The sequence below is a fragment of the Amblyomma mixtum genome, chromosome 3 (genome assembly GCF_055824585.1).
Source record: "Amblyomma mixtum isolate Tamu chromosome 3, ASM5582458v1, whole genome shotgun sequence".
Lineage (NCBI taxonomy): Eukaryota > Metazoa > Arthropoda > Arachnida > Ixodida > Ixodidae > Amblyomma > Amblyomma mixtum.
Genome location: NC_143014.1, coordinates 356,933,609 through 356,948,287, shown reverse-complemented (window position 1 = coordinate 356,948,287; position 14,679 = coordinate 356,933,609). Strand labels below are relative to the sequence as shown.

Below are 14,679 nucleotides of genomic sequence, written 5' to 3'. Positions count from 1 at the left end.
TCGATGGTGACGTCACGTCTGGCAATCGAATCATATAATTCACCTTAAACCACAGTTAATGCACCTTAATCTATAGTAAATTCGCATTTAATTAAAAATAAATGATTTATTTCACACCTATTACACTTGATTCACAATTCTCACACAATACACAATTAATTCAGTTATTTCAGACTTGATTCATTTAAATGCCACTTAATTCACAACTAATTCACAATTTATTTAATATAATTCACCTTTAATACATTCCAATGTGACATCAAGTGCCATTATACCCACATTAATCCACCTTAATTCAGTGTAAAGCATCTTATTTCATCTTCAGTTGCTACTGGCGTTTCTATAATTTGTCATTATTCATTCGATTTTGATTAACTCCAAAGCCCCCATCGTGTTACCTGGGTATTAATTTCGGACATTCAAGTTTCGGGCAGCGCGTTGGCTCCGCCCACCTATACGGTCACGTGGGCCAGTCACGTGGTAGGTCACGTGGGGCGGCAGGTGGTAGGACACTTCCTGCGATTAAAATTCGGGCCACTCGTGCACCGACTACGCCCACTTTTGGTCGCTTTTTGGCTCTAATTAGTTAACTATTGATCCAATTGGCACCATATTTTTTTGCTTGCCTGGCATTACTCTTTATAGTTCCCTGCTACTCCTGCCGGCACTTTTTTCGGACGCTAAGTCGTCGACATAGCCAAGTAAGGCTTTCGCCTTAATGATGATCATCCCAGCAAAGAGCGTATTAATACGTAGTGTAGTTCGTGGACTTCGCCAAAGAAAAATAGGATTTTTCGTACATATCAAACTGAAACGCCCTCGCTGAGAGATGCGCCCTTCTCCCCCTTTATTCCCGCAGTTTGCAAACGTGGTTTTTTCCAAACTAAATTTCTTCCTTGAGGCTTGAAAGGGGCGACTGCAGCTATCTTCCTTAAATCCACCCTCGGTGCTTTGTGCGACAGCTTATGCATTACAACATTTCATATTTGTCTTTATTCCTCGTCCGGCAATGTTACAATTCGCAGCGCTCTTGGAGCAAAGGAACTTTTGAGCGTGACTTGGAACAGCATGCAGGACCAGCAGGCTTCAGCCAGCAGCTCGGACGAATTCTTGAAAGAATCGTAAGCGCTCGGGCTACTTTTAGCCAGTGTTTTCATTACCTTCGTGTTGTGTGCGCCACTGCCGTTGTAATTCTGTGACGCTCCTGATGTTTAAAAAAAAACGTGAGAGGGCACTGCGGCGATCGCATTTGAGAAAAGCAAAAGTATTGACGCCTCCTCGCCGCCTCTATTTGCTCCTCGTTGCATCTATGCCGATTGTGAAGTCACGTCTGGCAATCGAATCATATAATTCGCCTTAAACCATCGTTAATGCCCCTTAGTCTATAATAAATTCGCTTTGAATTAACAAATAAATCAATTATTTCAAACTTATTACACTTGGTTCACAATTCTGAGACAATCCACGATTAATTCAGTTATTTACGACTTGATTCATTTAAATTCCACTTAACTCACAACTAATTCACAATTTATTTACTCTAATTCACCTTAAATACATTCCAATGTATCATCAAGTGCCATTATACCCACATTAATCCACCTTAATTCATTGTAATGCATCTTAATTCATCCTCAGTTACTACTGGCGTTTATATAATTTGTCATTATTGATTAGACTTCGATTAACTCCAAAGCCCCCATCGTTTCAACTCGGTATTTATTTCGGACATTCAAATTTCGCGTCACGCGTTGGCTCCGCTAAGCTTTCCTATGACTTGGGCCAATCAAATGGTAAGTCACGGGGGGGGGGCGACACCGGGTACGACACTTCCCAGAGATTCAAATTTCGCGCCACTCGCGCCCAACCACGCCACATTTAGTCGTATTTTTGGCTCTAATTAATTAACTCTTAATCCAATTGGCACCAATTTTTTTGCCCGGCATCCTCACACCGTCCCTCTTTGTTTATGACCACTTTTTAGGGGATATCTCTTTATAGTTGCTCGCTACTGCTGCCAAGACCTTTTTCGGACATGAAATCGTCGACATAGCCAAGAAAGGCTTTCGCCTTAATGATGATCCTCCCAGCAAACAGCTAATTAAGATGCAGTGTAGTTCATGGACTTCGCCAAAGAAAAAGAGGATAGAAAATAGGATAGCGTACATTACAATTTTTCATTTTGCTCCTTTTTCCTCCTCCGGCAACGTTACAATTCGCAGCGCTCTGGGCACGAAGGAACAACTGAGCGCGATTCTCAACGCCATGGCCGAGCAGCAGGCTTCCACAAGCAGCTCGGACGAATTGTTGAAAGAATCGTAAGCGCTCGGGCTACTTTTAGCCAGTGTTTTCATTACCTTCGTGTTGTGTGCGCCACTGGCGTTATAATTCTGTGACGCTCCTGATATTAAAAAAAAAAAAAACTTTAGAGGGAACTGCGGAAATCGCCTTCGGAAAAAACGAAAGCATTGACGCCTCCTCGCCGCCTCTATTTGCTCCTCTTTGCATCTATGTCGATGGTGACGTCACGTCTGGCAATCGAATCATATAATTCACCTTAAACCACAGTTAATGCACTTTAATCTATAATAAATTCGTATTTAATTAATAATTAAATCGATTATTTCGCACCTGTTACACTTAGTTCACAATTCTAACACAATGCACAATTAATTCAGTTATTTCACAGTTGATTCATTTAAATGCCACTCAATTCACAACTAATTCACAATTTATTTAATCTAATCCACCTTTAATACATTCCAATGTATCCTCAAGTGCCATTATACCCATATTCATCCACCTTAATTCAGTCTAATGCATCTTAATTCATCTTCAGTTACTACTGGCGTTTCTATAATTTGTCATTATTCATTAAATTTCGATTAACTCCAAATCCCCCATGGTTTCACCTGGGTATTTATTTTGGGCATTCAAATTTCGGGCCGCGCGTTGCCTCCGCTCACCTATGCGGTCACGTGGGCCAGTCACGTGGTAGGTCACGTGGGGCGACAGGTGGTAGGACACTTCCTGCGATTAAAATTCGGGCCACTCGCGCACAGACCACGCCCACTTTTGGTCGCTTTTTTGGCTCTAATTAGTTAACTTTTGATCCGATTGGCACCATATTTATTTGCCTGGCATTACTCTTTATAGTTCCCTGCTACTCCTGCCGGCACCTTTTGCGGACGTTTAGTCGTCGACATAGCCAAGGAAGGCTTTCGCCTTAATCATGATAATCCCAGCAAACAGCGTATTAAGACGTAGTGTAGTTCGTGGACTTCGCCAAAGAAAAATAGGATTTTTCATACATATCATACGGAAACGTCCTCAGTGAGAGATGCGCTCTCCTCCCCCTTTAGTCCCACAGTTGGCCAACGGGGGTTTTTCCAAACTAAATTTCTTGCTTGAGGCTGAAAAGGGGCGACTGCAGCTATCTTCCTTAAATCCAGCCTCGGTGCTTTGTGCGACAGCGCATGCATTGCAACTTTTCATATTTGTCTTTATTCTTCCTCGTCCTTCAACGTTACAATTCGCAGCACTCTTGGCACGAAGGAACCCTCGATCGGGACTCTCAGCGGCAAGGACGACCAGGAGGCTTCCACGAGCTGGTCAGAAGAATCCGTCAAAGAATCGTAAGCGTTCGGGGCTACTTTTAGCCGGTGTTTTCGTTTCCTTGGTGTTGTGTGCTCCACTGCCTTTTTAACACTGGGACGCTCTTGATATTTTAGATATAATGTTTACTCCCAGCAAACACTGTATTAAGACCTCAGTACAGTCGCGTTTGTTCCCGTTTCGTAGAACTGTTTATACAGCATGTGACTTTCCCTGGAGAGCCTCTGTCGAAAACAAAAAAAAACACCTCCGTCCGAATAGCGATGGCCACGGACTTCTCTCCGTGCAGCGCTTGTACTATTGGTTACAGGGTGCAGGCCGTAACGTGGCTGCATACTACTTTCCAATGAACGACTGTTGAAACTCACCCTTGATACTGTGTGAGCGCCGTGGTGGCTCACTGGTATACTGAACTCGGCTGCTGATCATGACGACGCGGGACCAAATGCGGCCGCATTTTGTTAGAAATACCAGCTGCGGCCGCCACACTTTGATGGAGGCAGAGTGCAAAAGTCTCGTGTTCTGTGTACAGTGTCACTGGGTATCAGTTACCGTACTTTTGGTTGTCAAAGTTAGTCAGGAGTCTTCATCTAAGGCACCTCCTTCTCTCTTCCCTCTTTTACTACTGTTGGAAACATCTTGTCTGCTGCGAAGCTCCGGCCATTGTAACGACCGCCGAACTGGATGCCTCCGCGACAAAAAAGAAGTCCGTTGTTTAAACTTTTCTTGTTACGTAAACAAGAAGCTTAGCAGAGCAAAAAAAAAGGCAATCTCTAGAGTTTTGATACGTCGCTTGTTTAATGTAGGCAAACATTAAAAAGCAGATCCCATTTGACTTTACGATTAGCCAGCGGAGTAGTACACGACGCCGTGGACCGCAGCCCAGTGTTAGCAACTGCTTATTTTTAAAGTTGTATCCCACTATGCATACATTCCCCGATGGCGTGATTGAGGTGTCCATCGAGAATGTGCCATCTGTGTCGCCTTTCCTTCAAATGAGCATTTTCGTCCTTTACTGCTTTTGACACCGTACCGAATGCATTCATGCACTGAAACCACGGTGACTTAAACCTTTGGGATCATAGCAGGAGCATTGAAATTGGCTTTTGAGGTAAGCAGATGGCGCTGTAACTGCCTTACATATCTCTGTGGACACTCGAACCGCGCCGTAAGGGAAGGGATGAGGGAGGGAGTGAAAGAAGAAAGGAAGAAAGAGGTGCCGTAGTGGAGGACTCCGGATTAATTTCGACCAACTGGGGATCTTTAACGTGCACTGACATCGCTCAGCGCACAGAAGCCTTTCGCTTGTCGCCTCCATCCGAACGCTGCCGGCGTGGTCGAGTTCGAACCGAGGTACTCCGGCTCATTAGCCGAGCGCCTTACCACTGAGCCATCACTGAAACACCGCGGCAGGTATAGAGCATTGAAGGCCGTGCATATTTTCAAGCATATCACAAACGTGGTTTTCAAACATATGCAATAGAACCTCGTTGGTTATTTCGCATATGCATTGTCCTTAGGAGGAAATAAATTTCTAACGCATGCACTCTGACCTCCAGCAAACAAAGTAAGTCCTGCTTAGAGTCCTCGTTGTAGAATGCTTATCCCTCTTATGCATGTGTGCTGTGACGAAACTGGCGCGGCCACCTACTGCTTCAGCGCTTTACATTTGCCGTCGCCTTCCTCCAGGCCCTCAGACTCCACGTGGTTCGTGGGGGAAGGAAAGCTTAGGACAGGCCCTCGCCAGGGGGAGGAAAGCGGAAGAAACTTCCCTCCCGGCTGGTTGGAAACATCTCCTCTGAAGCCGTAACTGGTCTTTCTTACGCTGTGAACGTAACTGATTGCGGTATTGGCGTTAGCGTCTGTAAAAGAAAGAGAGCGATATCTAAGCAAGAAGATTTGGAAAGGAGAAAAGATCTCTCTCTCCCTGAATCCCATTTAAATTTCTGATCCCCGCTGCCGTTGCAACCGCCGCGCATCGTTTGCGTGCTTCGCGAACTCCGTCAGTCGCGTTATCTCGGGCGCTGTCGCCTTCTTTGCGGCGCCTGTCACACAACCTTAGGACGTCGTGTTCCCTCATGCGTTAGTCATGTCCGCGAAGCGACATCTACGGCGGTGTTTGGTTTTGGGCGTTTGGACGGGAACCTCTATCTGCCCTCGCTTTCTCGGGAGTCACTGCTCATTTCGGCGCCGTGGATCATGCATTATGATATAGTCAGTGCTATGATTCGAGTCGGCACATCGTGGCAGCACCTGTTTGTGCAACTGCATGGTAACAGAATTCTGTTGGGATCACATATATTAGCATGGACAGTGAAAGCTATTGCGTGACAGTGGTTTCTTTCACATGTTTACACTAAACAATTTGTAGAAATTATCTACGATAGTAAGGTACATCGTGCACGCATTACATTGCGTGCACTCACTGTGCACAGAACGATCCACATGTATCGCTGGAACACTATGCACGGAATGATCGCACATGTATTGCGTGAATTATGCTCGACATGATGTACTGAAAATGTTAACTGCTTTGTCTGAGGAAAACTTAACGCCTCTGGTGCGTCGACACATCTGTATTTTAGGGAATGGTGTATCCTAGAAATATATATCCCCTTTAGACTGAAAATAACTGGAAGGGTATGCGCGTCAGTAAAAGAATGGAAGATATGCTCTCGGTTCTTCTTGCATTGATTGCACTGCTGGTAAACGAGGGTAGCTGCAGCGCTGAGAGAATGTAAGAAGGTTTGGTTTATTGGTTTTATCGTCCCAAAGCAGCTCAGGCTATGGGGAACGCTGTATTGAAGGGCTGCGGAAATTTCGAGCACCTAGCTTTAAAGAACCTCAAGTGGTGTCCGGAGGCCTTCACTACAGCGTTCCTCAAAGACAGTCGCTGTGGGACATGAAACCTCCTTAAACCAAACTTTCTTACACTGGCTCAGAGCTGCCGCTACTATCGTTTACCAGCAGCGCAACAAGTTTTAACATGCCACAAGAGCAATGAAATGGTGTGCGGAAATCACAAACGCGCGTCTCACGACACCGCGCAGAGCAGGCGGACAATGATACACCAGCCCAGCTGCCGTTGCGAGCCCAATTTTAAGGCGGAAGCCTTTAATGCCTCATCGTTGTAAGCAGAAGCTGTCGACAGAAATGCCACGCTTTTCAATTGGTCGAAACGGTCGTGACGTCACAGTGCGCGAATTTCAATCGGACCAATTGTACTTCAGCTACTAACCATGCAACCAATTAAAGAGATCGTATAATGATGCTCCAAATAAGTTTGACTGAGTTCAGTTAATTGCTTACTTAACCAATTAGTCTAATTAACCTTTCTAGTCAGACCAGATAAATAAATAAAAACGAGTAAGAAATTGGCCGAGCTTGGGAATCGAACCCCTGTCTCCGGAGTGCGAGTCGAGCACGCTACCACTCCCCCATCCCAGCACGATGGTTCTGAATGAACAAAGGTGCGTCTAGTGAATACGGTGTCTTCGTTCACTCCCATCTTTCTCCCTTCCCGTTACGGCGAGGTTTAGGTGTCCACTGAGATATGAGACACAGATACATTTCCTTTCCTCAAAAACCAATTTACTGACGAGCAAGACGTATTTGTCCGCGTTTCAGATTGGTCCAAATTGTCGTTACGTCACCACGCGCGAATTTTGACGGGTGTCCACCGAAATATGTGAGACAGTTACTTCGCAACTTCCTTTCCTCAAATACAATTTTCGACTAGTGTCTACTGAGATATGTGAGACAGTTAATGGGTAATTTCCTTTCCTCAAATACAATTTTCATTTTCTTCATTACGGCTCCTCTTTCTTCTTTAACTCACACTTCCTCCCTTTCTGTACGGTGCGGTTCAGGTGTTCACCGAGATGACAGAGAATTACCGCCCCATTTCCTTTCCTCAAAAAGCGTTGCGTTTAAAGGGCAAGGCATCGCGCCGAACGGGTGGTGGCGTTCCGTGGACTCCGTGGCAGCGCTACAACACGCTGTCGCGTTCCACTCCTAAAGGCAAACATTAAGCGTCATTAATTGGCAGTGAATTAATGCACCAACAAAATGTGAAGTCAACAATCGCGCAGCAGAATGCAGCACTCAGGCTTTCGCCTTTCAGCACTTTAGCCGCTAAAGTTCCTCGTAATTTTTGGATCAGTCCATGCGTGATGCAGATTCCATGCGAACACCCTCCGCGCTCGCTTGTTTCGTCAATCCGTTGACATGGGGAATAATGCGCCGTTATTCACCCGACAACAGCTATGAACGTAATTGAAGGAAGAACTGGCGCTAGGCTCTGTAATTCGTGTCGGCTGGGAGGTATGGAAAACTTCACCCCCTCCTTTCGCCGTCCGAGCTGCGCGCCACAAATGCGCCGTTAGTCACGTGTTTTCACAAGTACAACCGAGGGGTTTGGGCGACGGCGCAGCAATAGTCACGTTGGGGCAGCGGCATGGTCTGTTGCATTATCTGCTGTGCATGCTCAAGCATGGAGACGACGCCATCAAACGAGGGGGAGAACTCACGTCTAACTTCAAATAATGTGACCTAACAGCCTCTACCAAATTCTTTCCTTCCTCCATGGCGTGCTCTGAGTAGGCTCATTTTCTATGCTTTCGCACGTGCATTTATGCATTCAGAGAACCCACCCAGCCAGCTGGCTGCCTCTACGCTTCTGCTCTACGGGTTCCGAATCTCCAGGCCTTCAGGTTACAAGTGCTCCAGTTAAAACATCGCCATATTTTTATGGATCCCCGTGTGCATTGCGGTGAACCAGCCCTGGCAGCTGACTGCTTCGCCTCTTCTGTTCTTTTCATCCCCTCTGCCTCTAGGCTCACAGGCTGCGCGGGCTCCAATAAAAGCACTGAGAATATTGATGCTTGCCCCCTTGCACTTTTGCAATGCGGAGAAAGCACCCTGGCCGCCGACTTCCATTGCGCTTGTGCCATGCTGGTCCCACTTGTACGCTAGCGCGTCTTTTATCAGTGCCTAAACTTACCATACGGTCATAATTTGGCAGAGTTAGGGACACATTTGCCTTGAACCCGTATAGTCGAATGTATAAAAATGTATCCATATTACTGCAATTTTACGGAGCATAGCGTAGGATTTTGGTGCCTGTTATCTGGGAGCTGGGGAACTATTCAAATACAGCTCAGAATAGAACATGCCCATTAAGATGCTAGGTGCGACCAGCCTGGATGGTGTCATTTTTCTCCCGCCCATGTGCTTCATTTTGGGCAATCCTTAGAGGAGATGTAGCACTCATGCTCTCGTAGTGCTTCGGAGTCTGTGGCTTTTCTCTCGTTTGGTGAGAGGAATTTTTATTTGTGCTTCGCTATCCATGTTACAAGAATTTGTGCCGGATTGCAGCCCCGAAAAAGGAGTCCAGGCCTGTTTCCTTAGCGACATTGAGATCGGCCGTCCACTGGTGACGGGAGCTTTCGGGGATGTCTACCTTGACGAAGAAAAAGCGACGCAATTTCTCGTGGCTCTCAAGGTGGGTAGACAGCGAAATGAGAACATTTAATGTACATTTGGTGTCACAGGATTGCATTCATTTATCGAGATTTTTTTTCTTACAGCACGTCATTGCTGCCACATTACCTCCATTTTGCTGTGGGCTAGCAGTTGACATGTGTTATCAGCGGGGGCTAGATTTCCTCCTTTTTATACTGGGTGATGCACCTGAATTGTTCTGTAATTTTTAAAAATAGTCTTTTTGACTTAGAGGACGTAAGTCTATCAATTCTGCAGCGCATCAGAATACACCTAAGACGTTTGAACTAGTCGGCGGGTTGACCAGTATTGAATAGTTAACTTTTTAACTACTACTATTAGTCTCCTTATTATGAGGCGTGTCCGTGTTGAAAATTCCAAAAAAGTCTTGCTGGATTTTACGCTGGTTATGTTGGAGGAAATGGTGGGCCGATTGGAAATGCTGGTTTTCATGTTGGGTGCTGGTGGAGAGCATGGGAGAGATGCTGGATGCACTAATGTCGACGTTGGGCCATTCTGGATATAGTAGAAATTGTTGTGGCTGCAGTGGAAATTGTGGTGGCCGCATGGCACATCCAGTACACAATAATGGGCTGAATGGAAACCACGCTGGACACTTCAGTGAACACGAAGGGACGTGGTTGGCTTGGTGTATACTGTACTAGAATACTCCGTAGTGGCGCGAGCGACGAGGCGCAGGCAAGACATTTTCTAACAGACGCCATGAGGTGGCGCCACAGCAACCTTTCATAGGTACAGGAATTCGCGGAGTTTTGAAAAGTTCGTCTGTTATCTTGCGTTTTTCATCTCATTTACTAATTAGAATCATTCATTTATTCCTTCTTGCGGTTCTCCACCTGTTAGTTACAGTGTTACGTGGATTAAAGGATGTTAAGGATTAAAACGCGTGTCTGAAAACCACGTAACTAAGCAAGGATGCACGTTCTTACTGTCGCGTCGTCGGCTAAACACTGGCTTGCAGAGTGATTTTCTGGCGCAAAACGCCATCGCAGAATGCCAATGGTCAGCATAACATGAAGAGCAAGTTATTTGCGTGACCATTACTGTCGTTTGAAGATAAAAACCCGAAAGCAATGTCATTTAGAGTGTATACCCACAGCCATTTATTGTTCGCACACTTTCAGAAGTAAGCCGTCTCAGCTAAATTTTACGCTGCATTTTGAGGTCATATATGGCTTAGAAAAATCAATGCGCTTGTAAATATGATCTATTTACCGCTATGATGTGAGTTTTAGTGTGGTATTTGATTTAGTAATAATTACAAAATTGATGTCACAGGTATGTACACATGAACACCATATGAAGTTGCAACTGACTTCAGGGCAGAAATGATAAGAAAAAAATCCTGTTTGCAACAATCCACAACTTCCGTGTCATTGACTTGTTCAACACCTTCTCAATTTAAGGTGCTTTGACGCGGTACGTGAGGTAGCGCAAAACGGCACTTGGACAGAGAAAGACGCATACAACACAGATGCCTGCCGCCTGCTGTCGCTGGCTCCATTAATGCTCTTCGTGAAGAAATGCAGACGATTTGTTGGGTAAAATGCAGTTCTCTCTGCAGCTATGGTTTGAGCGTGCTCAGGGCATCCAAACAAGTCCGGTTTGCTGCTTTTGATTAACAAGGTCCAAAACATCAAGCAAGCTTTCAGAGTGCAGCCCTGAGAATGACTCTTCGAGGTCAGCCACAAATTTAAACAGCTTGCCTGAAGGTTAAAGGAACCCACCATTGTCCTTTAAACGGACAAGCTCAGCGATGTTAAAATTGTCCGCTGCCTCCTTGGTGAGCAAAAGAAGGTTAACTAAAACACCACAACCTGTTTTTAGAAGGAACTTGCGCGTGACGTAACCAGCAATGTAAAAGGTTAGCCTGCTGTCGCTTGATGCCACAACAACGGAAGAATGGTCCGGCACAGCTTTTGTGAGCAGGGCGTCGGCTGCGTTCAAGTTTCCGGCATCCAGAAATCTGTCAATCAGTTTCTCCCTCCCAGTGCAAGTGTCTTACAGCATCTGAATTCAAGAGTTAGAACAGTGGGCTCGCAGTTTCCTCTTGACACAGAGTGCGCAAGGTTGCCGAAGCTGACAGAGTTCACTGTAGCAATGAATTGCTGAGGTGTAGGATGAGTACTGCATCCCGATGTTTGCCTGACGATGCCAAAAAGATGATCCACGGGGTCTTGGCTCACCCTGCTTGTCATTACATACTTGAAACCTATACGTTCAGTCAAATACTTCAACAGCGACAAGGTACTACGTAGTGTTACCCGCAGTCCAGTTATGTGGACTGACTTAGAAAGTCCCGCTGCCCATTTATGTGGCATTCCCACTCTGACAGAAAAGACAGAAAAGAATTCAACTTCTCGGCTGATGCAGAGTTGGGACGCAATGCTTCAGCTGGAAAGCGTGATGTCATGACTTGAATAATGGTCCTGCAAGAGCAATTTTACAATGAAATGCATGTACAGGCGCGGACAAAAGTAAATGAAGCACGCAACTGTCTTCGAATATTTTTCACGCGTCACCTAATTTAAATTTCCAGCTGTGGTGCACGAATGCTGGTAGAGGAGGTTGGTGGGCTTTCTTGTAGACAAACAACGCTTCCTCATCAGCAATGGAGAAAGCGTGATTGCACTTCGAACGCAATAGCGTGTCCGTTTACTTATGGCCGCGCCTGTACAACTAAAAACCATTCAAAGTGTTACGTTAATACAAGATTTAGCTAAACTACAATGTGGCAGTGGTTTAATCTTGGTTCAACCGAGGTAGATGAGCGATAGCTCGGTTTTGCATGGTTTAGCGAGGTTTTATTGTTTTTTTTGGATTCTACTCGTTGAGACCTTTTATACAATATGAGTTGCTGCTCTATCGCCAATTTCTTTTTTAGTCATAATTAACTAACAGCACTTAATTAGGACCTGCAATTAGCATAGTTCCATCGTACTCGATATAAGCTATCCATCGATATACGACTTGAAACTGTAGCATGAAGTTCACTATCAAATCACAAGTAACTTTTTATTGGCAACTAACTAAAACTGAAATTTTCCCAATGCAGTGATACTCAACAGGAGCTATCGGACATATATTGGTGCGGCTAACAACGATGCTTTTGGCGCGCCCGGATAGCCGATGCGGCAGCCTGGCGCAAAACAGCGGGAATCAGTTCTTCTTTTCGCCATAGCTTCGTTAAATTCTCTGTCATGGGTGCAACATAGTTCCTGCTCACTGCTATCATTACTTAACAGCAAGATACGAACGCTAAAGGGAAATTAACTGCGTGACAGCGCACGCGTAAAGCGAGCTAAATCCATACACCGCATTTCCATGTCCTGTCAACGTGCGCGGCGGAGGCTAGGATGGATGGATGGATGGATGGATAGGAGCGCCCCCTTTGAAACGGGGTGGTGGCAATTGCCACCATGCTCAGCTTTTCTTTCTTTATTATTTTTTTTTGTTTACTGTGTTGGCAATTCTCATTAAGATTCTCCATCACCTTGGCCTACGGTTTCTTACAATTCTGACCTTATGCCACATCTCTGCTTTTCAGCCACCAATCCTCCAATCGCTTTTTGCTGACTTCCACTGCAGATTTATTTACAAGACCATTCTTATCTTTAAACCTTAGGGCATCAGAAAGAGTGACTGTGCCTGCATCGACATGCGGATGGATACCATCACATTTGATTATGAGGTGTTCAATTGTTTCCACAGATCTACCACACACTGCACATGTGTCATCTTCTTGGTTAAATTTCTTTTTGTTGCTGCGCGTTCTAAGACACCCTGATCTAGCTTCAAAAAGTAGGGCACTGCCTCTTGAGTTATCATAGAAAAATTCTTTCCTGATCTGCTTTTTCCAGAATCGATATAGTTCTACACTATGTTTCTTTTCCATTGAATTCATCTAATTTTTAACTTCCGCGTTTTTAACCTGTCGTTTAAAGCTTTCTTTCTCCGTCCTCATGACCGGCATATTTACTGGTTAGTTTTCTTGTTCTTTTCCGCCACTGTGAGTCAACGTTCTTTCTGTATAAATATTTAAATACCTTAGCTGCCCATCTGTTATTATCCGATTTCCTCAGGCGTTCTTCATATAGTATTTTACTCTTAGCTTCCCGTGCTTCGAACGATGCCCAGCCCATATCCCCTTGTACTGTCTCGTTTGTGGTTTTGCCGTGGGCACCTAGTGCTAATCTTCCAACAGCTCTCTGATTTATGTCTAATCTCGACTGAACTTCTGCCCTTAAGCACAAAACCGCATTGCCGAAAGTAAGTCCCGGCACCATTCTTCCTTTCCAAATACCTCTTAGTACTTCATATTTGTTGTACCCCCATAATGCCCTATGTTTCATTATCCCGGCGTCTCTTCGTCCTTTTGCCCTAAGAGCCTGTTCATGCTTTTCCGTGTATATCTGCCCTTCATTTAGCCATATCCCGAGGTATTTGTATCCGGCCACTTTGGGTATTTCGTCGCCTTGTATTGTAAGCACCTGATCAGTTGAATCGTTAAAAATCATCACACCTGATTTAGTTGCGCTAAAACTGAATCCTAGAGCGTCTCCTTCGTCTCCACAGCAATTAACCAAAGTTTGTAAATCATCCTGGCTATCTGCTAACAGTACAATATCGTCCGCATACATTAAACCCGGGAGTCGTTGCTCAACTACATTTCCGCCTAATCTGTACGATAGATTATAACCCAGATTACTTTCTTCTAGCCTTTTTTCCATATTTATCACGTAAAGCATGACCAGCAGCGGTGATAGAGGACAACCTCGCCTTAATCCTTTGTGCACCCCCACAGTTGTGGTACTTTTTTTCCCTTCCCATGAAATTTCAACTTCATTATCTCGGTAGATTTCCTGTAGAAAATCAATTACCTCATCACCAATACCTAAATCTTTCAATATGCTTCACAGGAGTTCCCTGTTCACGTTATCGTAAGCACCGCTTATGTCCAGAAAGGCTAAAAACAGAGGTCTATTTTCTGCCTTAGCTATTTCTATGCATTGGGTAAGCACGAACAGGCTATCATCTAACCGCCTATCCCTTCTGAACCCATTCTGAAGTTCTGCGAGTATCCTATTCCCTTCTACCCATGACTGCATTTTTAATTTCACCGCCTGCATTGCCAGCCTGTACATAACAGATGTTATCGTAATCGGACGGAAGGATTTTATGTTCATCTTATCTCCTTTCCCTTTATAAATCAAATTCATTTTACTCTGTCTCCAGATGTGCGGAATTTGCTAATTTGTTATGACTGCCTCTAATGCTTTTATCAGCGCTTCCTTGCTTCTTGGGCCAAGTTCATTAATCAGCTTAATTGGAATTTTGTCTATCCCTGCGGATGTGGTTTTAGGAATATTCGCTTCCGCCTTTTCCCAGTTAAGACTAGTCAGTTCTAAGCTGTTCTCTTTTGTGCTGTCCTGTGTTGCCGCCTCACTTGGGGAGATTACCCCATTGGCGTTGCTAAAAGACGCAGCGATAAATGACGTAATGTAGTCCACAGCATCGTCTCCCTCTAAACATTTTCCCTCA

At 44.9% G+C, this 14,679-nt stretch overlaps 1 pseudogene; it reads right to left on the bottom strand.

Annotated features, from left to right (window-relative positions):
• Positions 1-10,523: 10,523 nt before the first annotated feature.
• Positions 10,524-11,551, bottom strand: LOC149356436 (uncharacterized; annotated as a pseudogene).
• Between the last annotated feature and the right edge of the window lie 3,128 nt (positions 11,552-14,679).